The 20392-nt window shown below is 44.4% G+C and overlaps 2 non-coding genes across 2 annotated transcripts; both read right to left on the reverse strand.

Moving 5' to 3' along the window:
- Positions 1-14024: 14024 nt before the first annotated feature.
- Positions 14025-14123, reverse strand: TRNAI-UAU (transfer RNA isoleucine (anticodon UAU)). Its single transcript has 2 exons — positions 14086-14123; positions 14025-14060 (listed from the first exon to the last, which is right to left on the reverse strand). It is a non-coding gene; the product is annotated as a tRNA-Ile (tRNA).
- Positions 14124-17500: 3377 nt separating this feature from the next.
- On the reverse strand, positions 17501-17589 carry TRNAI-UAU (transfer RNA isoleucine (anticodon UAU)). Its single transcript is given in 2 exon segments — positions 17501-17536; positions 17552-17589. It is a non-coding gene; the product is annotated as a tRNA-Ile (tRNA).
- Between the last annotated feature and the right edge of the window lie 2803 nt (positions 17590-20392).

Raw genomic sequence — 20392 nt, forward strand, 5'->3', positions numbered from 1 at the left:
AGCATATCGTTTCCGAATTATCCACATCCCGGGAAAACGACACTGCGTACCAGATGCGATTTCACGACATCCGTCGGGTGCCAGACCATCGGAACGACTGCCACTGGTGGATGACATTTCCTCCATTATGGATGTGGCCACATCGACTACACTAAGACAGCACACCTTGACTGGGCTGTGGACCACAGATGACGACACTGGCATGGAAATGGCTATTTCTATGGCAGCCATCAAGACACTCGATTCTGTGCGGTCCGTCACTTGGGACGATGTTCGGGACGAAACAGCAAGTGACACTCAGATGCTGCAGTTACTCAATTCTATTGAGCAGGGTCTACCTGCCAGTCGGGACGATTTCCCTGTGTCCATTTTGGAATACTTTCCCTTCCGTGAACACCTCTACACTATTGATGGCATAGTGGTCTACAAGGGGAGGATTATCATCCCACCGAAGCTACGGAAGCTTGTCCTTGAGAATCTTCATGCTGCTCACCAAGGAGTCACGGCTATGACCACCCGGGCCAGCAGCTCGATCTTTTGGCCTGGAATCACTCCCCAGATTCATGAGATGCGCGATCGCTGCTCACACTGCAATCGGATGGCCCCATCGCAACCAAGCGCTCCACCTACAGCCTCAGCTGAACCTGCCTACCCTTTCCAGTACGTTTGTTCAGATTACTTTCATCACAAGGGTCGGAGTTATTTGGTCACCGTTGATCGTTACTCTAATTGGCCAATCATTCAGCTAACAACTGGCGGGGCACAAGGCCTAGTGAAATGTCTGCGGTCGAACTTCGCCACTTATGGTATCCCCGACGAATTGGCATCTGACTGTGGGCCAGAATTCACGGCACATGACACCCAAGACTTCTTGCGTCGGTGGGGCGTTAACCATCGGTTGTCATCCACTGCCTTCCCACACAGCAACTGTCGTGCCGAGATCGCAGTCAAAACATCGAAAAGATTGATCACCGATAACACTGGTTCCAATGGTGAACTAGACACTGATCGGTTCCAACGTGCAATACTCCAGTACCGGAATGCACCGGATCAGGACACTAGGTTGTCTCCAGCCATGATCATCTTCAAGAGGCCAGTCAAGGACTTCATACCCATCATCCCAGGCAGATACTTGCCATCGGACACCTGGCGGGAAACACGCAACAATCGTGAGGAAGCTTTGCGCATTCGGCATGCCAGGGAGATCGAAAGACTCTCTGAACACACGACAAAACTACCTCCACTGGCCGTCGGGGACCATGTCCGGATCCAGAACCAGACCGGCCTGGAACCACGAAAATGGGACCGGACCGGAACCGTGATTGAGGTAAAACAATTCGATCAATACGTTGTCAAGGTGGATGGCTCCGGAAGAATCACTCTCCGGAATCGTAAGTTCCTGCGACGTTTTACGCCTTTCAGCATGACAACTCCCACTACGACTGGCAAAAGTGGCATGCTGCCAACCGTTATGCCAAGTGTTATGCCAATCGTACCGAAATACTTAATGTCTGGTACCCAACCCATCGCCGCTCCAAGAGTCTGTCTCAATCCTGTTACCACTCCCCAGAAGGGTGAACCCCAACATGTCATTGCGCCGGGCTTACCTTCACAGACACTCCGCTCCACCACCGCGATGACACCACCCGCGAGAGTCGCTGACCAACCACATGTGCAGACCACCGCCACACCTCCACGGTCACTGCCTATTTCTGCCCCCTTGACGGTTCGGGTGATGATGGACCAGCTGGAGGGGACTCCGGCGTCGGACAGGGCGATAGTGAACCACTCACCGGAGACTCCCACAATGGACCAGGAAATTACGAACTGCCCTCAGAGGACTCCAACGATTGATCGGGTGGTGACGGGCCGCCCGAAGCGAATTATCAAACCACCAGCCCGATTCAATTCAGTAGAATATCAATTATAAACTCATGTGATCCTTTTTCTCGGTCTCCAGTTTCGTTCTATTCTGTGTCACAATTGAACGTTTTTGGGAAAGGGAGATAGACAACTCTTGTATGGTGCTGTTCTCTATTGCGTTCTCATCTTGTGTAATACTGCGCATTGTTATTTGCATATTCTGTATCTATTATCTTATTCTAATATCTACCATCGCTTTCTTTGTCTTGCAGATTGATTGTTCATCGTTGTTGCTAATAAATCTGCATTCAATTGATACATTCTTGTTTAATAATAATAGGATTTTATATAGCGTAAATTGCAGGAGCCTCTAAGCGCTTAGAAAAGAGAAGAAAGCCAATGAGATGAATATACAAATACAAATTATACAAGAAGAAAACCTAAGATGTAATCAGATGTCGGCATTTTCAAATAAATGAGTCTTTAACAGAGATTTGACAATGTTCACATTGTCGGCTTTGTGTGCATGCATGCTCGTCAAGTCAAGAAAGTAAGACGCAAGAGAGCAAGGTAGTACAGAAAATGATAGGCACCTCCTGTCCCCTCTTTCCCTTTTATTCCTTTTCCCCCTCTCCTCCTCCTCCCCACAAAAAACTACACTTCTGAACAAAGATTATTGCAATTTACAAAATCCGATTCTTATCTTGGACTAAGAGAAAATCATATCAAAAGAGAGGGGCACGGTGCAAATCACAAATTATACAATGTCGGCACTCGAATTTTGTACTAGGTTACGCACAATGTATACACACTAGCGGGCAGTGCACCAGTGCGTGGCGCAAACAATGGAAACAAAATGGCTTCTAATTCCGGGTTGTCGTAACTCTCTCTATACAGGGACTCTAGGTTTAGGATTTGCATGTGGAAGTTCACTCACAGTAAACATGTAATTGGTTGTGTGTGTGTGTGTGTGTGTACACACACATGTGTGCACACATATGCACAATGTACACACACAAACACACACCTTTTTGAAAAATGCCCGCCATTGTTGTCACAGGACAAATCCGCGATGGCCCAAAAGCCAAATATCTTCCTTAGGGCATACTCTAAGTGTGTGCCAACTCTCGTGCTTGTATCGTCACTGGCACAATTCTCCCAAATATTTCACCTATCTGCCGTACTAGAATAGACAGTGATAGGACAGTGGCCATAGCTTGAGGGTAAAGAAGAAGAGAGAGTTAAGATGGTGGTAAAGTAGGGGTCTTTCACTCAGTGAGTCGTTACCCTGCACTCGCAAAGCGAAAAGCAGGGTTGGGCAGTTGGTTGCATGCGTTCGTGTGGCGTTTTAAAAATTCATTTTCTCAGCAACCGTTGGTCCAATTGACACGAAATTTTACGACAGGAGCCGATGCCTGAATATTTTTTTATTCATAATTATGACGTCATAGGTCACGTTCTGGACGCAATCTTGGAAAAATGTTATACCTCTATCTCCGAAACCTCTCAATGGAAAAAAATTGAAACGTAGCTCATTGTCAAGATATGTTAGTGATGATGTCATTGGTGCCTTCTTTATGACGTCATAATTCGACAAATACAAAGAGTGATCTGATCAGTATGATTTTTTTTCAGCAACTGTTGTTCCGATGGACATTTATTTTTCACCATCGGAGCGCCTCCTCCTGTAGAATATTTTAGTGATAATTATGACGTCATAGGTCACGTGGTACAGGCACCATCTTGGAAAAATTCTTCCATTCTTCCAAGATGAGATTCATTAATGATCTGCCCGACTCTCTGGAAAATCCTCTCTATCTCTTTGCTGATGACTCCACCCTCTGCCGCTCCATTCCTCATCCCTCAGATCGGCAGTCTGCAGCCTCCTCACTCTCTGCAGACCTGGACAAAATCACAGACTGGGCAAACAAGTGGAACATGTCTTTCAATCCTGACAAATCTCACACTCTTACGATGTCTCTCCGAAAAGACCGACTGGACAACCCTCCCATCCACTTTCTGAATAATCCTCTCCAAGAAGTTCTGTCACTCAAGCTTTTGGGTCTCACTATTTGCCATGATCTTTCCTGGGAAAACCATATTTCCAAGCTGGCCTCCAAAGCCAGTCGCCGACTGGGCATCCTCCGTCGTGCGAAGTCCTTCCTTGGCACACCTAAGCTCCTCACCACGTACAAGGCTTTCATCCGCAGCTCAATGGAATACTGTTCCCCCCTCTGGGCCGGTGCTCCTGCCTCACACCTAGCTCGGCTTCACGTTGTTGAAACCAAAGCTTTCAGAATCATTGGAATCTCCTGCGATGAAGCTAACTCCGAGGGCATTTCACTTACTTACCGCAGGCAGGTTGGTGGTCTTTCTGTCTTCTGCAGACTCCTATCTGGCCTTGCTCCCCCAGCTCTGTCTGTACTCTGTATCGCAAATTTTCAAATACTCCTGTCCCCCCAAAATGCTAGTTTATCTGAAAGACTGGAACATGTGGCTTTTGAGGTTTCCTCCACTTTTTTCCCCTGGCATATTCCTCTGTATTTTATGGGTAGTCTGGTGTTAAGTGGGAGAGGAAGCGGTTAAATGGAGAAAAGTAAAAGAGGGAAGGAGGATTGGATTAGCAGAGTGTAGGAGAGAAGGAAATTTCATGGAGTATTTGAGGATGAGAAATAATTGAAATGTGGAAAAAGGAGGGCACCAAATCCACCATTTTCCTCCTAATGATGAATGTGGATGGCGTCGATAACCAACTACGCACGATGAATTACATGACACAAGATGGTTGCCTTATCCTTTGGCTTTTTAATTTGTTTGTGCACTCCGAAGCTCTCTGCTGAGATTTATTATGAACATGCAATGGAATCAAATATAAAATATTTATGTTCATGAATTGTAAACTTGCTCCCCAAGCTTGTACACATGTGGAGCGAGCGTGTAGCGAACGATGGAATTCTGATTCTAAGATTACTGGAGACATTTCAACAAATTAGCAGTTGTAAGCAAAGTACCAATGCACCTTTGGTACTTAGCTTACACAATCAGAGTTTGTGCAGTTCACTCCATAGGCTGCCCAATGGGGAAGGTCGTTCAGTTTTCTCCAATCAAGAACCACAAACGTTGTCGTATAATAGACCCTGACTCCTGATTGGACGAAAATGTCCGGCATGCCCATTCGTTCATTAAAAATGTCTCAAATCTGTTATCTCAATTTCATTGGTGGAATGGCCATGTAATGACACTTTGGTGATACACTCTGGTGAAGACCCAGTAGGGGGAGCTCTGTTGGTCCTGGGGATGAGAGATGAGACTGGGGATCTCGGAGATCCTCTTGAGTTCGGATTTTGTTTCGCTTTGTGAACGCCGCACACTGTCGCACCCACCACCTCGATTTAGGATCTCAAGCCAGCCTAAGTAGTGAGTGAACCATCTTCTACTATAAATGGATGAGTTGTGTGTGTGTGTGTGTGTGTGTGTGTGTGTGTGTGTGTGTGTGTGTGTGTGTGTGTGTGTGTGTGTGTGTGTGTGTGTGAAGCATACTTTTTGTGTTTATTAATTACGTCCATCCATTAATTAATTACATACTATTGAAATGTACCTTTTAACCCCCTTCGACTGCTGAGACCCCCTCGACCTTTGAAGACCCTTTAATATCCCCAAGATCCTTAAGACTCCAAAGACCCCTAAATATCGTTAAGACCCAAAAGACCCAGGGGACCCAAAAGTCCCCAAGGAACCAAAATACCTAGATGACCCAAAAGTCCCCGAGTGTGCAATGCATCCCCCCTGCATGCGGTGTCATGGTCTGTATTCACTCCATTCCTGCTCTTTCCTGACTGACTCCATTGGTCTCCTTATACCATGTTTGGCCTCCTTATACCACGTTTGGCCTCCATATACCCCGTTTGGCCTCCATATACCCGGTTTGGCCTCCTTATACCACGTTTGGCCTCCGTGTACCACGTTTGGCCTCCGTATACCCCGTTTGGCCTCTGTATACCCCGTTTGGCCTCCTTATACAACGTTTGGCCTCCTTATACCACGTTTGGCCTCCATATACTCCGTTTGGCCTCATTATACCCCGTTTGGCCTAAGTGTACCTTGTTTGGCCTCCGTATACCCAGATTGGCCTCCTTATGACACGTTTGGCCTCCTTATACCATGTTTGGCCTCCTTTTACCATGTTTGGCCTCTGTATACCCCGTTTGGCCTCCTTACACCACGTTTGGCCTCCTTCTACCCCTTTGGCCTCCTTATACCCCGTTTGGCCTCCTTATACCCCGTTTGGCCTCCTTATACCCCGTTTGGCCTCCTTATACCACGTTTGGCCTCCTTATACCACGTTTGGCCTCCTTACAGTGCATTCAGAAAGTATTCAGACCCCTTCACTTTGTTCACATTTTGTTATGTTGCAGCCTTATGCTGAAATCGTTTAAATTCATTTTTTCCCTCATCAATCTACACTCAATACCCCATAATGACAAAGAGAAAACAGGATCATAGAAAGTTTTGCAAATTTATTAAAAAGAAAAAATTGAAATATCACATTGACATAAGTATTCAGACCCTTAACCCAGTACTTAGTTGAAGCACCTTTGGCAGCGATTACAGCCTCGAGTCTTCTTGGGTATGACGCGATAAGCTTTGCACACATGGATTTGGGGATTTCTGCCATTCTTCTCTGCAAATCCTCTCAAGCTCTGTCATGTTGGAGGGGGACCGTCGGTGGACAGCCATTTTCAGGTCTCCCCAGAGATGTTCGATTTGGTTCAAGTCAGGGCTCTGTCTGGGCCACTCAAGGACCTTCACAGAGTTGTCCCGAAGCCACTCCTGTGTTGTCTTGGCTGTGTGCTTAGGGTCATTGTCCTGTTGGAAGGTAAAAACTTCGGCCCAGTCTGAGGTCCTGAGCGCTCTGTTTCAGGTTTTCATTAAGGATATCTCTGTACTTTGCTCCGTTCATTGTTCCCTCAACCCTGACCAGTCCCCCAGTCCCTGCTGCTGAAAAACACCCCCAAAGCATGATGCTGCTACCACTATGCTTCACCGTTGGGATGGTATTGGGCAGGTGATGAGCGGTGCCTGGTTTCCTCTAGACATGACGCTTAGAATTGAGGCCAAAGAGTTCAGTCTTGGTTTCATCAGACCACAGAATCTTGTTTCTCACAGTCTGAGAATCCTTTAGGTGCTTTTTTGCAAACTCCAAGAGGGCTTTCATGTGTCTTTCACTGAGGAGAGGCTTCCATCTGGCCACTCTGCCATCAAGCCCAGATCGGTGGAGTGTTGCAGTGATGGTTGTCCTTCTGGAAGTTTCTCCCACCTCCACACAGGATCTCTGGAGCTCAGCCAGAGTGACCATCGGGTTCTTGGTCACCTTTATTACCAAGGCCCTTCTCCCCCGATTGCTCAGTTTGGCCGGGCAGCCAGCTCTAGGAAGAGTCCTGGTTGTTCCAAACTTCTTCCATTTAAGAATTATGGAGGCCACTGTGCTCTTGGGAACCTTCAATGCAGCAGAGAATTTTTTGTAGGCTTCCCCAGATCTGTGCCTCTAACCAATCCTGTCTCTGAGCTCTGTAGGCAGCTCCTTCGACCTCATGGCTTGGTTTTTGCTCTGATACGCATTGTCAGCTGTGACACCTTGTATAGACAGGTGTGTGCCTTTCCAAATCATGTCCAATCAATTGAATTTACCACAGGTGGACTCCAATCAAGGTGCAGAAACATCTCAAAGATGATCAAGAGAAATGGGAGGCACCTGAGCTAAATTTCAAGTGTCATAGCAAAGGGTCTGAATACTTATGTCAATGTGATATTTCAGTTTTTTCTTTTTAATAAATTTGCAAAACTTTCTAAAATACTGTTTTCTCTTTGTCATTATGGGGTATCGAGTGTAGATTGATGAGGGGAAAAATGTATTTAAACGATTTCAGCATAAGGCTGCAACATAACAAAATGTGAAAAAAGTGAAGGGGTCTGAATACTTTCTGGAGGCACTGTATACCCCATTTGGCCTCCGCATAGCCCGTTTGGCCTCCGTATACCCTGTTTGGCGTCCGAATACCCTGTTTGGCCTCTGTATAGCCCGTTTGGCCTCCGTATACCCTGTTTGGCCTCTGTATAGCCCGTTTGGCCTCCGTATACCCTGTTTGGCCTCCGTATACCCCGTTTGGCCTCCGTATACCCTGTTTGGCCTCCGTATACCCCGTTTGGCCTCCGTATACCCTGTTTGGCCTCTGTATAGCCCGTTTGGCCTCCGTATACCCTGTTTGGCCTCCGTATAGCCCGTTTGGCCTCCGTATAGCCCGTTTGGCCTCCGTATACCCTGTTTGGCCTCCGTATACCCCGTTTGGCCTCCGTATACACTGTTTGGCCTCCGTATACCCTGTTTGGCCTCTGTATAGCCTGTTTGGCCTCCGTATACCCTGTTTGGCCTCCGTATAGCCCGTTTGGCCTCCGTATAGCCCGTTTGGCCTCCGTATACCCTGTTTGGCCTCCGTATACCCCGTTTGGCCTCCGTATACCCTGTTTGGCCTCCGTATACCCCGTTTGGCCTCCGTATACCCTGTTTGGCCTCCGTATACCCCGTTTGGCCTCCGTATACCCTGTTTGGCCTCTGTATACCCTGTTGGGCCTCTTATAACCCGTTTGGCCTCTTTATACCCCAGTTGGCCTCCTCATACCCTATGTACGTTCTGTGTGCGTTTAATGTTGTATTAAAAATACAAATCGTAACATGAATCGGAAAATGATTGAGTAGTTTATCAGAACTTTGGTTCTGAATTCTTCCCGATCGCACAAACGCGGAGAGTGGTGAGATCATTTTCCTTCCCCGTCTGCCTGTCTGGCAACCAAACAAAACTGAAAATCATTGCAGACAGGCAACTTACTGTTTTTAATGACGTTACGAAGGGCACAAACAACAGGGACGAATAACTAATGTCACGTGTTCAACAAAGTGGTGTAAAAGACGGTGCATCAACGGCGGTACACTTCCGCAATCTTAGTTTATCTACAACCTTCAAATCTTTATTTTTCTTTATATTTAGACGTGACATGACACAAGTTGTAGATATCATATGATGCTCATTAATTTGCACTTCATGACATTTATACACATTGCATTGTGAATGAGATATTTTGAAAAAGTTTTATTTCCCATGAACGATTACACAAGGTCAACTTTCACCGCCCAAAGACAACGGTTATTGCGGACTTTGTGCCCAAGGACCGTTTACCTTTCAAGGTAATCCACATAGCACACAAAATTCACGGTGCTGGAAATCAGCAACTTCAGCTGAGCGAAACCCCATGTAATGTCCTCCAAAAGTGTCATCGTCACGGTTGCTCTCAATCCAATACCAGGGCTTTCAGTTACTCTTCATTTGTGAATTAAATTTGGCGATTTCACCTTGTACAGCATTTTGCTTTTATTCGAGAAAAGTCACTTTACCAGGGAAGTTATTCAGAAACCTCCTCTATGACCAGACCCACTAGAATCCTTTTAGGCTATGACTATGAGCCAGACCCCCCAAATTGACCGGTCGGTACCATACAGATGGAGTGAGGCTCATTGTGATTTTTACCAAGATATATGTCCCTAGATATGAAAAAGAAGTGATAGCGGTGTATAACTCTCGGCCATCTCTGTGTTATCACCCGAAATATTATTATACGCCTGCTTCGCTTCGCCAAAAAATGTGATATTTGCTAAAATTGGAATAAACATGTTTTTAAGGACCACAGAGTGCCGAGATCGAGATCGAGATCGTATTTGTTCGAGAGATAATGATAAACCTAGAGTGTGGAGCAAGTTTGCATGCATTGTGAAATATAATGTAGCTGATGTTACAAACCTACTTTAGGATACTAGCTAATACCAAAAATTACACAGATACCAAAAGTAGGAGACGAATAAACCTAAAATGTTCAAAAGCTGTTTCGTTCCACAATATCAAAATTAGGGGGTATGGTTGAACATATTTTGAACTTTGCCAAAATATGTGCCCCAAACAACCACCATATTACAAAGTAATGATATAATCCAATGCAGTGGTTCCTTGCGAAGATTGAGGGGTCAAATATTACTCTGGGAGTTTTCATTTTTGAAATATTGACAAAAATCTACAATGTGGATTCTGAACTCGAAGCGATTTCGACCACTTTTTCACTAAATTTAACATATTGTTTGTCATTATATCAATATTTTGATAAATAACCCCCACAAATGTTCTATATTTCTATTACTATATTAGTTGCCCGGCATCCAGTATGCAAATTATCGGCACTCTGTGGTCCTTAAAAACATATTTATTCCAATTTTAGCAAATATCACATTTTTTGGCGAAGCGAAGCGGGCGTATAATAATATTTCGGGTGATAACACAGAGATGGCCGAGAGTTATACACCGCTATCACTTCTTTTTCATATCTAGGGACATATATCTTGGTAAAAATCACAATGAGCCTTACTCCATCTGTATGGTACCGACCAACCCCCTTGGCTCATGGCCTATTTTGAAAGAACAACTGGAGAGTTTCATCGGACATCTTACCCCGTGCAGCCTTGAGAAAAAGGCCATTTTAACTTTTAAACTTTTGCTTTGTGTTTCCAAGTCCAGTCTCTGTTCGTTTTGTTTGTGAAGCTTGCAGAACAAACGTAATGGTAACAATTAATCACTTTGTGTCGCCATATTTGTTAGAATCCCAAACAGTTATTCTGCCCTTAAGGCATGATGACATCAAAGCTGATTCTCATAGCTTTTCCCGTAGTTACTCAGGGTATGAATACTTTTCCCAGTCCAGCGAAGCAGAAGGTTTTGAAAGCAACGAAAAGGCGATTTGTGTTCTCGTGTTCAAGTATATACTACTTCAATTGAAATAAAATAAAGATTTGAAGGTTGCAGATAAACTAAGATTGCGGAAGTGTACCGCCGTTGATGCACCGTCTTTTACACCACTTTGTTGAACACGTGACATTAGTTATTCGTCCCTGTTGTTTGTGCCCTTCGTAACGTCATTAAAAACAGTAAGTTGCCTGTCTGCAATGATTTTCAGTTTTTTTGCCAGACAGGCAGACGGGGAAGGAAAATGATCTCACCACTCTCCGCGTTTGTGCGATCGGGAAGAATTCAGAACCAAAGTTCTGATAAACTACTCATTCATTTTCCGATTCATGTTACGATTTGTATTTTTAATACAACATTAAATTTATATGAGGTTGTTTCAGGATCATAAACTGACATTTGTAGACAGACATCACAAAAGTGAAACAATTGTTTAACCCCACTTTTGGCTTTGTGTGCGCAGGGGTAAATATATATACTGTATATGTATATGGAGCAGGACAATACAAGTGGTGGCATGATCAGGTGCAGGCGGTGGTAGTGCAGGTAGTGCAAAAAGAGGTGCTGAGATCGAGAGAGAGAAGAGTGGAGAAGAGGTGTTGATTGTCAAAGAGGGCCAAGTGGGAAGAGGTGGAAAGAGGAGGAGGTGGAAAGCAAGAGGGCTGTCAGATGCTTGTGATTGGCAGGTCGTGGCAGACCTAAAGCCACAATTGGTATTACCAGAGGAGATCTGTGTGACAAGGTTGCGGTCTGACATTGTCATTTGGTCAGGTGCAACAAGACAGGTCATCTTAGGGGAATTGTCTGTACCTTGGGAAGAGAACATGGAGGAGGTGCAAGAGAGGAAGAGAGGAAAGTACAGTGAGCTGGAGGCAGAGTGCCGGGAGAACGGTTGGCGAGTTTCGTGTCAGCCATTTGAGGTGGGGTGCAGAGGGTATATTGGCAATTCCTTTTCTGCATTTCTTGCTCGGCTTGGAGTGTGTGGGACAGAAAGAAGGAAGATGTGTGACAAGGTGGCCCAGGTTGCCTTGAAAGGCTCACTTTGGATATGGAGGAAGTTTATGGAGGCATGATGAACGGTGAAGGTTTTGGTTCATTTCAGCCTAAAGTGGTAGTGACTGAGCACGGAAGAGAAATGGAGATGTGTGAATAGTGTGTGTGTGTGTGTGTGTGTGTGTGTGTGTGCGTGTGTGTGTGTGTGTGTGTGTGTGTGTGTGTTTGTTTCAGGAGTGGGTGTGATTTTGCATGAATGTGTTTTTGTTTGAGTGGTGCATGTTGTAAGGGTGGTGGTCGGTTGGTTTTTTTTTTTTTGGTGTGTGAGTGAGTGGATGAGGGACTTTGGATTCTGGGAGTGGAGGCGGTTTTGTTGTTGTAGTCTGTGTTCTCATTGGCTGGGGGTGGGGGTATGCGCACATCCAGGTGTAGCTGCTGCATGTGGAGGTGTATGTGCCCCTGCTAGCCCACCTTAGGTGACCGTATCAAGGTTGAAGGGCCGAAACGGGATGATGCTGAGGACCTCGACTGAGGCCCCAGTCAGTGAGGCACACTTGTGACTAGGTGTGTTTTGAAATTATATATATACATATATATATATATATATCAAAGGCCTGTGTATTTATTTCTCTGTCATGGAGGAAGCGACCTCACATTCAGGCCATGGGGGTTTTTGGTTTGGTTTGGTTTTTGGGGGTGTTTTGTGTTTATAGATGTAATGGCATTATTTTCTGAAAAATATGAAGATTGTACCCAAAAAAGCATATGGATTCCACAACTGGGCAAACTATCACGTTTGAACATGCAAGAGCTGAGGTGCAGATCAAACTTTGGCCCTCTTCCCTCGACAGGGGACACCTGACATACGATGCTTAATTGCCCAAAGTGCCGTCATTTCATGTTTTTACATCAATTTGATGAATCATTGCAATTTTTTATTGTGGTATTTGCCTTCCACGTGTTACAATAGGGTGGTACAGCAAATTATGTGGCAATTCGATCAAGGGTACAGAATTGTATAAGAAACTTGAACAATGCGATTGTGTCGCCAACATGCCTCCACGTCGTCCCTGCCCGTGACAACAGGTAGATGCCTTCATTGACTGTCCTAAAAATAAACAAGTGTGATTTAAATCACCTCAACTGTTCTCAAGTATCACATTTTTACCACAGGACAGGTTTCACATTGATCGGTGAAGCGGTTTCAGAGAAGGGTTTTTTTTTAATATCAGCTTTCAAGCTAATATGGCTGCCGTACCACATGACATATGCCATCTAAAATGTACACTCTGCATATGTATGGGTAGGGGATCAGGTTTGTAAAGTTTTGTGTTGATCGATAAGGTTAATTTTCCTATCCAAGATGGCTGCCTAACCACGTGGTTTTTTGACCAGTTTGCATGAAACGGTGTTTGTGTGAAACCAAACCGCAAACCGGTTTGCGTGACCTGCAATGTCATCAATTTCACATTATATGCAGCAATGTTGTTAGATGACATTTGTAAAGTTTCACATCGATTGGGTAAGCACTTTCTGAGATATAATTATTTAATATTTTCCTTCAATCCAATATGGCTGCCAAACCATGTGACTAATGATGTTTTTGTGATCAACTTTTAATCATCATGTCTAGTCGATGACACACGTAAAGTTTCGAGTCGATCACTATGGTGGTTTGGGAGATGTTTTTAAAAAATGTTTTAAGGTAAATCCAATATGCCTGCTAAATCATGTGACCTATGATGTCATAAATTTAACATTAAAATACAAATGGGTCATAGATCATGTTTATTAGGATAAGGAATTCGGATAAAACATTTTTGGCTGGTATGCCACTTCACCTATGATGTCATCATTATCAGGCTTTTGTTCCCCATGAGGAGTAGTTGACAATGTGCCAAGTTTCAAATTTTTTCATTCAGCCGTTTCCGAGAAATATTTTTTAATTATTTGCGTTTAATCCAACATGGCTGCCATACCACGTGAACTATGACGTCACAATTATCAAGAAAACATTCGACATGTGTGTCACTCCGACCTTGAAAGTTTTGCCTCAATCGGCCATGTCGTTGCTCAGAAAATCGAGGTTTAACCCATATAGATGGACGGACGGACGGACAACCTGAAAACATAATGGCTCCGGCCACCTTCGGGGGCGGAGCCATAAAAAGAATGTTTCACACACACAGAACAGGTGACAACTCACTCTTCCATAAACTCGTTACATGTACGAGAGATAGAGGGAAAATTAATGGGTAGCCCATGTTCATGAGTTATCCTTCCTGTCTTCTTGATGAGCTGCACCTTTAACATATAAAAAAAATACCTTGCTCCAGGTGAGGCTCGAACTCACAACCTCGGCATCACCCAAATACTGTTTATAAGTGTTTATAAGTACCGCGCGCTCACCGATTGCGCCACTGGAGCGAAAGGTGCATAGTGATTGGGACGTGAGGACAGAGGAGGATAAAACAATATGAAAGGAGTGCAGCACTCGGTAGAGAGCATACCTCCGTCAGGTAAAGTTTATGTTTTCTATCCCAACTAGTTAAAGCAAAAAATGATGGGTTGGAACAGTTTTTGAAGGTACAGCCACGTGAACATGCCAAAGTCTGAAGTCTGGGCCCAGTGTCATGTGTGTTTATATCATCTTTATTTGTTCGACATCATACAGATGTAAATGATCACTCGTTTTACTCTGTGCTCATTGCACATCACGTGCAGCAAATTTCGCCTCCCTGTAACTTGTATTTATTATGATTACAAAAATACCGCTTCCATACACCGACCTTGAGGCTCAGTTTGCAAGCCACCGTCTACATTTCCAATGTAAGAGGCAGAATTACTCTTCTTTATATACGTTTTTACATAGTTTTAAAAATCTTTTTTATATCGGAAAAATCTACCATATAAAACACAACATGTGTGTGTGCGTGTGTGTGTGTGTGTCCCTTCATAAGGGTAGGTTTTAAAGGCTTTGAGTCGTGCTTTAGGAGGGATTTGAGTGGAGGAGTGGAGGTGGGGGTGGGGGGTTAATGAAGCAATCTTTGAACACGACTGTGTGTCTACCGGTTAAAAGACCTAAAAGACTCTGAGGACCCAAAAAACCCCAAGGACCCAGAAGACCCCGAAGACCCAATGGACCCCAAACACCCAAAATACAAGAAAACACAAATACCCTGTAGACAGTAAAATACACAACAGACCATGAAGAACCAGAAGACCCCAAAGACCCAAACAACTGAAAAGACCCTGAAGAACAAATGGACCCCAAAGACCCTGAAGAACCAAAACACCCTAAGGATCCAAAACAACCAAACAACCCTGAGGATACAAATGACATAGAGGACCCAAAATACTCCACGGACCGACCCCCAAGGACTCTGAAGATCCAAGATACCCCAAAATACACAAAATACCCAAAATACCGAAAATACGCCGAAGACCCAATGGACCCCAAACATCCCAAATACCCTGAAGACCCAAAAGACCATGAAGACCCACAATACCCTAAATACCCCCAAAAAACGTGAAGAACCTAAAGACTGAAAAGACTGAAAAGACCCTGAAACCCAATAGACCCCAAAGACCTAAAATACCCCAAAGACCCAAAACAGCCAGAGGCCCCAAAAAAACCCCAATGACTTAGAAGACCCGCAAGGACTCTGAAGATCCAAAATACCCGGAAGACCTAAAGAACACAAAGACCCAAAATACCCCAAAAACCGAAAAGACCCTGAAGACCAAATGGGCCCCAAACACCCAAAATACCTCGTAAACCCTTAAATACCCCAAAGATCCAGATCGAGGACCCAAAATACTCAAATTACTCAAAAGACCTAGAGGACTCAAAAGACTCAAATGACCCAAAATATGCTGATAAAACAGAAGACCCAAAAGACACAAAATATGCTGAAGACTCACAAGACCCGGAGGACCCAAATGACCCAGATGCCCCAAAAGACCCCCAAGGACTTAGAAGACTGTTACGGATTCGTCACTTCCGTTGTGGTGGTTTTCATCCACTGTAAATATTTCTGATTCCATGTACTATTATTGTTTTCAAAAGGTTTATTGTCCATGAACTGTTTTCAAAAGGAAAAAAGTTAATGTTAAAAGAAACAGGAAACCGGATCGGGAACCTGACGATGAAGAGGAAGAGGAGAAAAAGGGCGGAGCGAGTGAGTCGGACAAGAACGCCGAGTCGCTCCGAGTTCTGAAGCGAACCTTGGCGAGCAAGAGTCACTAGCGAACTTTCAGATTTCCGGGAAAGGAATTCCTGCGACAGAGTTGTCATCGCTGTGACCGATCAACCTGCGTGTCAGGTTTTTGGCGGTGATTCCGAGGAGAATTATCACCGGGCCGTTACGTCTCAAGAGCAGGTCGTCGGCCATTTTGACTCACGCAGGACTTGTGCTTCGCTCGCGGTTTCGTCTCTTTTCGACCATTTTCACCGCATTCAGACGTCGATCTGGGGCGTGTGTGTGACGTGGCTTTTTGAAGGTTACTTCGTCCATTCCCGAGGGTGTGATCTCTCAGTCGCCTGTAGGGCGCCTTTGGATTTCCCAGTCACCTTGAGGGCGCCTTTGTACAGCTTCGGCTGGGTGACTGTACTTGCCATCCGCACGGGATTCTGGTCTCGATTGGACATCGTTCTAGCAATCGCTGGAGCGAATCAACTTCGTCTTGAAGCCGGGAATAAGAGACATTGGGGAAGGTTCATGTTTCACTCACTGGGAGCACAGTGAGTTATATATTACAAAACTGATGGTACCATCATAGGACATATTGATTGTACTTTTGAATACTATTGTTGTTGTATTGTTATTATTGTGTGATCTTAACACAATATTTGTTTGTGAGTAACAATTGGGGTGGCTTCTCCATTGATCTTTGACATACAGAATAACACATTTTTCTGCCGTGAAAACCCAAAGGGTTTTCTCGGGGCTAGGAGGTACACCGTGACCAGGGGGTCAGGGAGGAGCACATAATAAGACCCACAAGGACTCTGAAGATCCAAAATACCCTGAAGACCCAAAAACCCCAAAGACCCAAAATACCCCAAAAAACCGAAAAGACCCTGAAGACCCAATGGGCCCCTAAACACCCAAAATACCTCGAAGACCCTTAAATACCCTAAATATCCAGATCGAGGACCCAAAATACTCAAATGACTCAAAAGACCTAGAGGATTCAAATGGCCCAAAATATGCTGATGAACCAGAAGACCCAAAAGACGCTGAAGACCCACATGACCCCGAGGATCCAAATGACCTAGAGGACACAAAAGACCCCAATGACACAAAATACCCCATGGACACAAAGACCCCAAGGACTCCGAAGACCCAAAAGAAGAGTAATTATGTCTCTTACATTGGAATTGTAGACGGTGGCTTGCAAACCGAGCCTCAAGGTCGGTGTACAGAAGCGTTTTTTTTTTATCACAATAAATACAAAGCACAGGGAGGTGACATTCGCTGAACGTGACGTGCAAAGTGCGCAGAGTAAAACGAGTGTTCATTTACGTCTGCATGATGTCTAATAAATAAAGATGATATAAGCACCCGTGACACTCGGCCCAGACTTCAGACTTTGACCTGCTCACGTGGCTGTCCAGTAAAACTGTTCCAACCCGTTATTTTTAATTTGCTTTAACTTTAACATTTTTGATTCAATCTTCCATAAACTCGTTACATGTACGCGAGATAGCGGGAAAAATAATGGGTATGTAGCCCATGTTCATGAGTTATCCTTCCCGTCTTCTTGATGAGCTGCACCTTTAACATATAAAAAAAATACCTTGCTCCAGGTGAGGCTCGAACTCACAACCTCGGCATCACCCAAATACTGTTTATAAGTACCGCGCGCTCACCGATTGCGCCACTGGAGCGAAAGGCGCATATTGATTGAGACGTGAGGACTGAGGAGGATAAAACAGATGATGAGGGAGGATGAAACAATATAAAAGGAGTACAGCACTCGGGAGAGAACATACCTCCGTCAGGTGAACAGTTTATGTTTTCTATCCCAACTAGTTAAAGCAAAAAATGATGGGTTGGAACAGTTTTGATGGTACAGCCACGTGAGCATGCCAAAGTCTGAAGTCTGGGCCTAGTGCCAGATGTAAAACTTTCTTAAAACTTAAACTTTCTTAAACTTAAACTTAAACTTAAAACTTTCTAAAATCCTGTTTTCTCTTTGTCATTATGGGGTATTGAGTGTGTGAGTGTAGATTGGTGAGGGGAAAAAACGAATATAAACGATTTCAGCATAAGGCTGCAACATAACAAAATGTGAACAAAGTGAAGGGGTCTGAATACTTTCTGAATGCACTGTAGGTGTGAGGCAGGAGCACCGGCCCAGAGGGGAGACCCTTAGAAATCTTCTGGGCCCTTGGGGTCTTTTGGGTCCTCTGGGTCTTTTGTATCCTCGGGGTCTTTTGGGTCTTCACACTCTTTTGGGTCTTCGGGGTCTTTTGGGTCTTTGGGGTCTTTCTTTGGGATATTTTGGGTCGTTCTTCGGGATCTTCTGGGTCTTCAGGGTCTTTACAGTCTTTTGAATATTTGGAGTCTTTTGAGTCTTCGGGGTATTTTCTGTCTTCAGAGTCCTTGGGGGTCTTCTGCATCCTTGGGATATTTTGGGTCCTCTCGTTCGTTTGGGTCCTCTGGGTTGGTGGGTCCTCGTGGTTGTTTGGGTCTTTTGGATCTTCAGAGTCTTTTAGGTCTTCATGGTCTTTTGGGTCTTCGGGGTCTTTAAGGGTCTTGGGGTATTTTGGGTATTAGGGGTAATTTTGGTATTTTGGGTCCTCAGGACCTTTAAGGGTATTTGCGGTCTTTTGGGTCTTCGTGGTCTTTGGGATATTTTGTGTATTTGGGTCTTTTGGGTCTTCGGGGCCTTTTCGGTCTTCTGTGTCTTTTCAATCTTTTCAGTAACCAGGATCGTTTGGGTCTTTGGGGTCTTTGGGTCTTCATGGTCTTTTTGATCTTTTTGGTCTTCAGGGTCTTTGAGAGTCTTTGGGATTTTTGGGTCTTTTCAGTCTTTTTTTTGTATACAAGATCGAGACTCGTGTAAAAGCAGTCTTCAGGGTATTTGGGGTATTTTGGGTCTTTGGGGTAGTTTGGGTGTTTGGGGCCCATTGGGTCTTCAGGGTATTTTTGGGCCTTTGGGGTATTTTCGGTCTTTGGGGTATTTGGGTCTTCAGAGCCCTTAGGGGTCTTCTGGATCCTTTGGGGGAGGGGGGGTCTTTTAGGTCCTCTGGGTCTTTTGTATCCTCGGGGTCTTTTGGGTCTTCACACTCTGTTGGGTCTTTGGGGTCTTTTGGGTCTTTGGGGTCTTTCTTTGGGATATTTTGGGTCTTTCTTCTGGATCTTTTGGGTCTTCAGGGTCTTTTCAGTCTTTTGGGTCTTCGGAGTCCTTGGGGGTCTTCTGCATCCTTGGGGTCTTCTGGGTCTTCATGGTCTTTTGTGTCTTTCACAGTCTACAGGGTATTTTGGATCTTCGGGTGTTTGGGATCCATTGGGTCTTCGGGGTCTTCTGGGTCCTTGGGGTATTTTGGGTCCTCAGAGTCTTTTAGGTCTCTTAATCGGTGGACACACAGTCGTATTCAAAGATTGCCCCATTAACCGCCCTTCCCCCCACTCAAATCCCTCCTAAAGCACTACTCAAAGCCTTTAAAACCTACCCTTATGAAGGGGGGACAGAGACACACACACACACACACACACACACACACACACACACACACACACACACACACACACACATTGTGTTTTATATGGTAGATGATCGGCCAGATCCGGATCTTCACCAAAATTGAATCCATTCGCCTCGTCACACACAACCGATCCACCAAGTTTCGTCCAAATCCGTCCATAACTTTTTGAGATATCCTGCTATATATCGTTTTTGGCCCTATCTCTCAATGGTGAAGAATCACTTTAAAATTCTAGTAGCCGAATCCGGATCTTCACCAAAATCTAATCATTTCGTCCTTGTCATATACGCTACATCTCTGCCAAATTTCGTCTGAATCCGTCCACAATGTTTTGAGATATCCTCTTCACAAACGGACAGACAAACAGACAGACAAACAGACAGACAGACATACAGGGGTGAAAACATAACCTCCATGCACCTTTCGTGGTGGAGGTAAAAATACAAAATGAACATTGGTGATTTTATGCAGCCTTGACCTTTGAGTTTTAGATCTAAAAAAAAAAAAAAAATCAGCTTCTAGCTTTTGATTGGTGAACCAATTCTGTAACCCGATATGCAAATTCTATAAATTTCAGGTCAATCGGATGAAAATTGATGATTTTAGGTGACGCTGGCATTTAACCTTTTGACATTTTGACAAAATAATTAATTTGACTTCTCCATATTATCATAATAAAACTTTGGTGACAATTTGAAGACAAAACTCAAATGGTAAATTTAAATTTCAGGTCATTGAAAATTCATTCGCTAATTGATGATTTATGTGATGCTGCCCTTTGACCTTTCGAATTCTATAAATTTATTGACATTTTGATATTTGACATTTTTGACATTTTGACAAAATAATTAATTTGCCTTCTCCGAATTATCATAACTAGGGCATGCCCGTACTATATATAAGCTAGGACGTGCCCGTACGTGGGTGCCCGTTCCTTGCCAAAAAAAAAAAAAAAAAAAAATTTGTGTAGGGGTGTGTG

This window comes from Myxine glutinosa, chromosome 12 (assembly GCF_964187855.1).
Source record: "Myxine glutinosa chromosome 12, kmMyxGlut1.1, whole genome shotgun sequence".
Lineage (NCBI taxonomy): Eukaryota > Metazoa > Chordata > Myxini > Myxiniformes > Myxinidae > Myxine > Myxine glutinosa.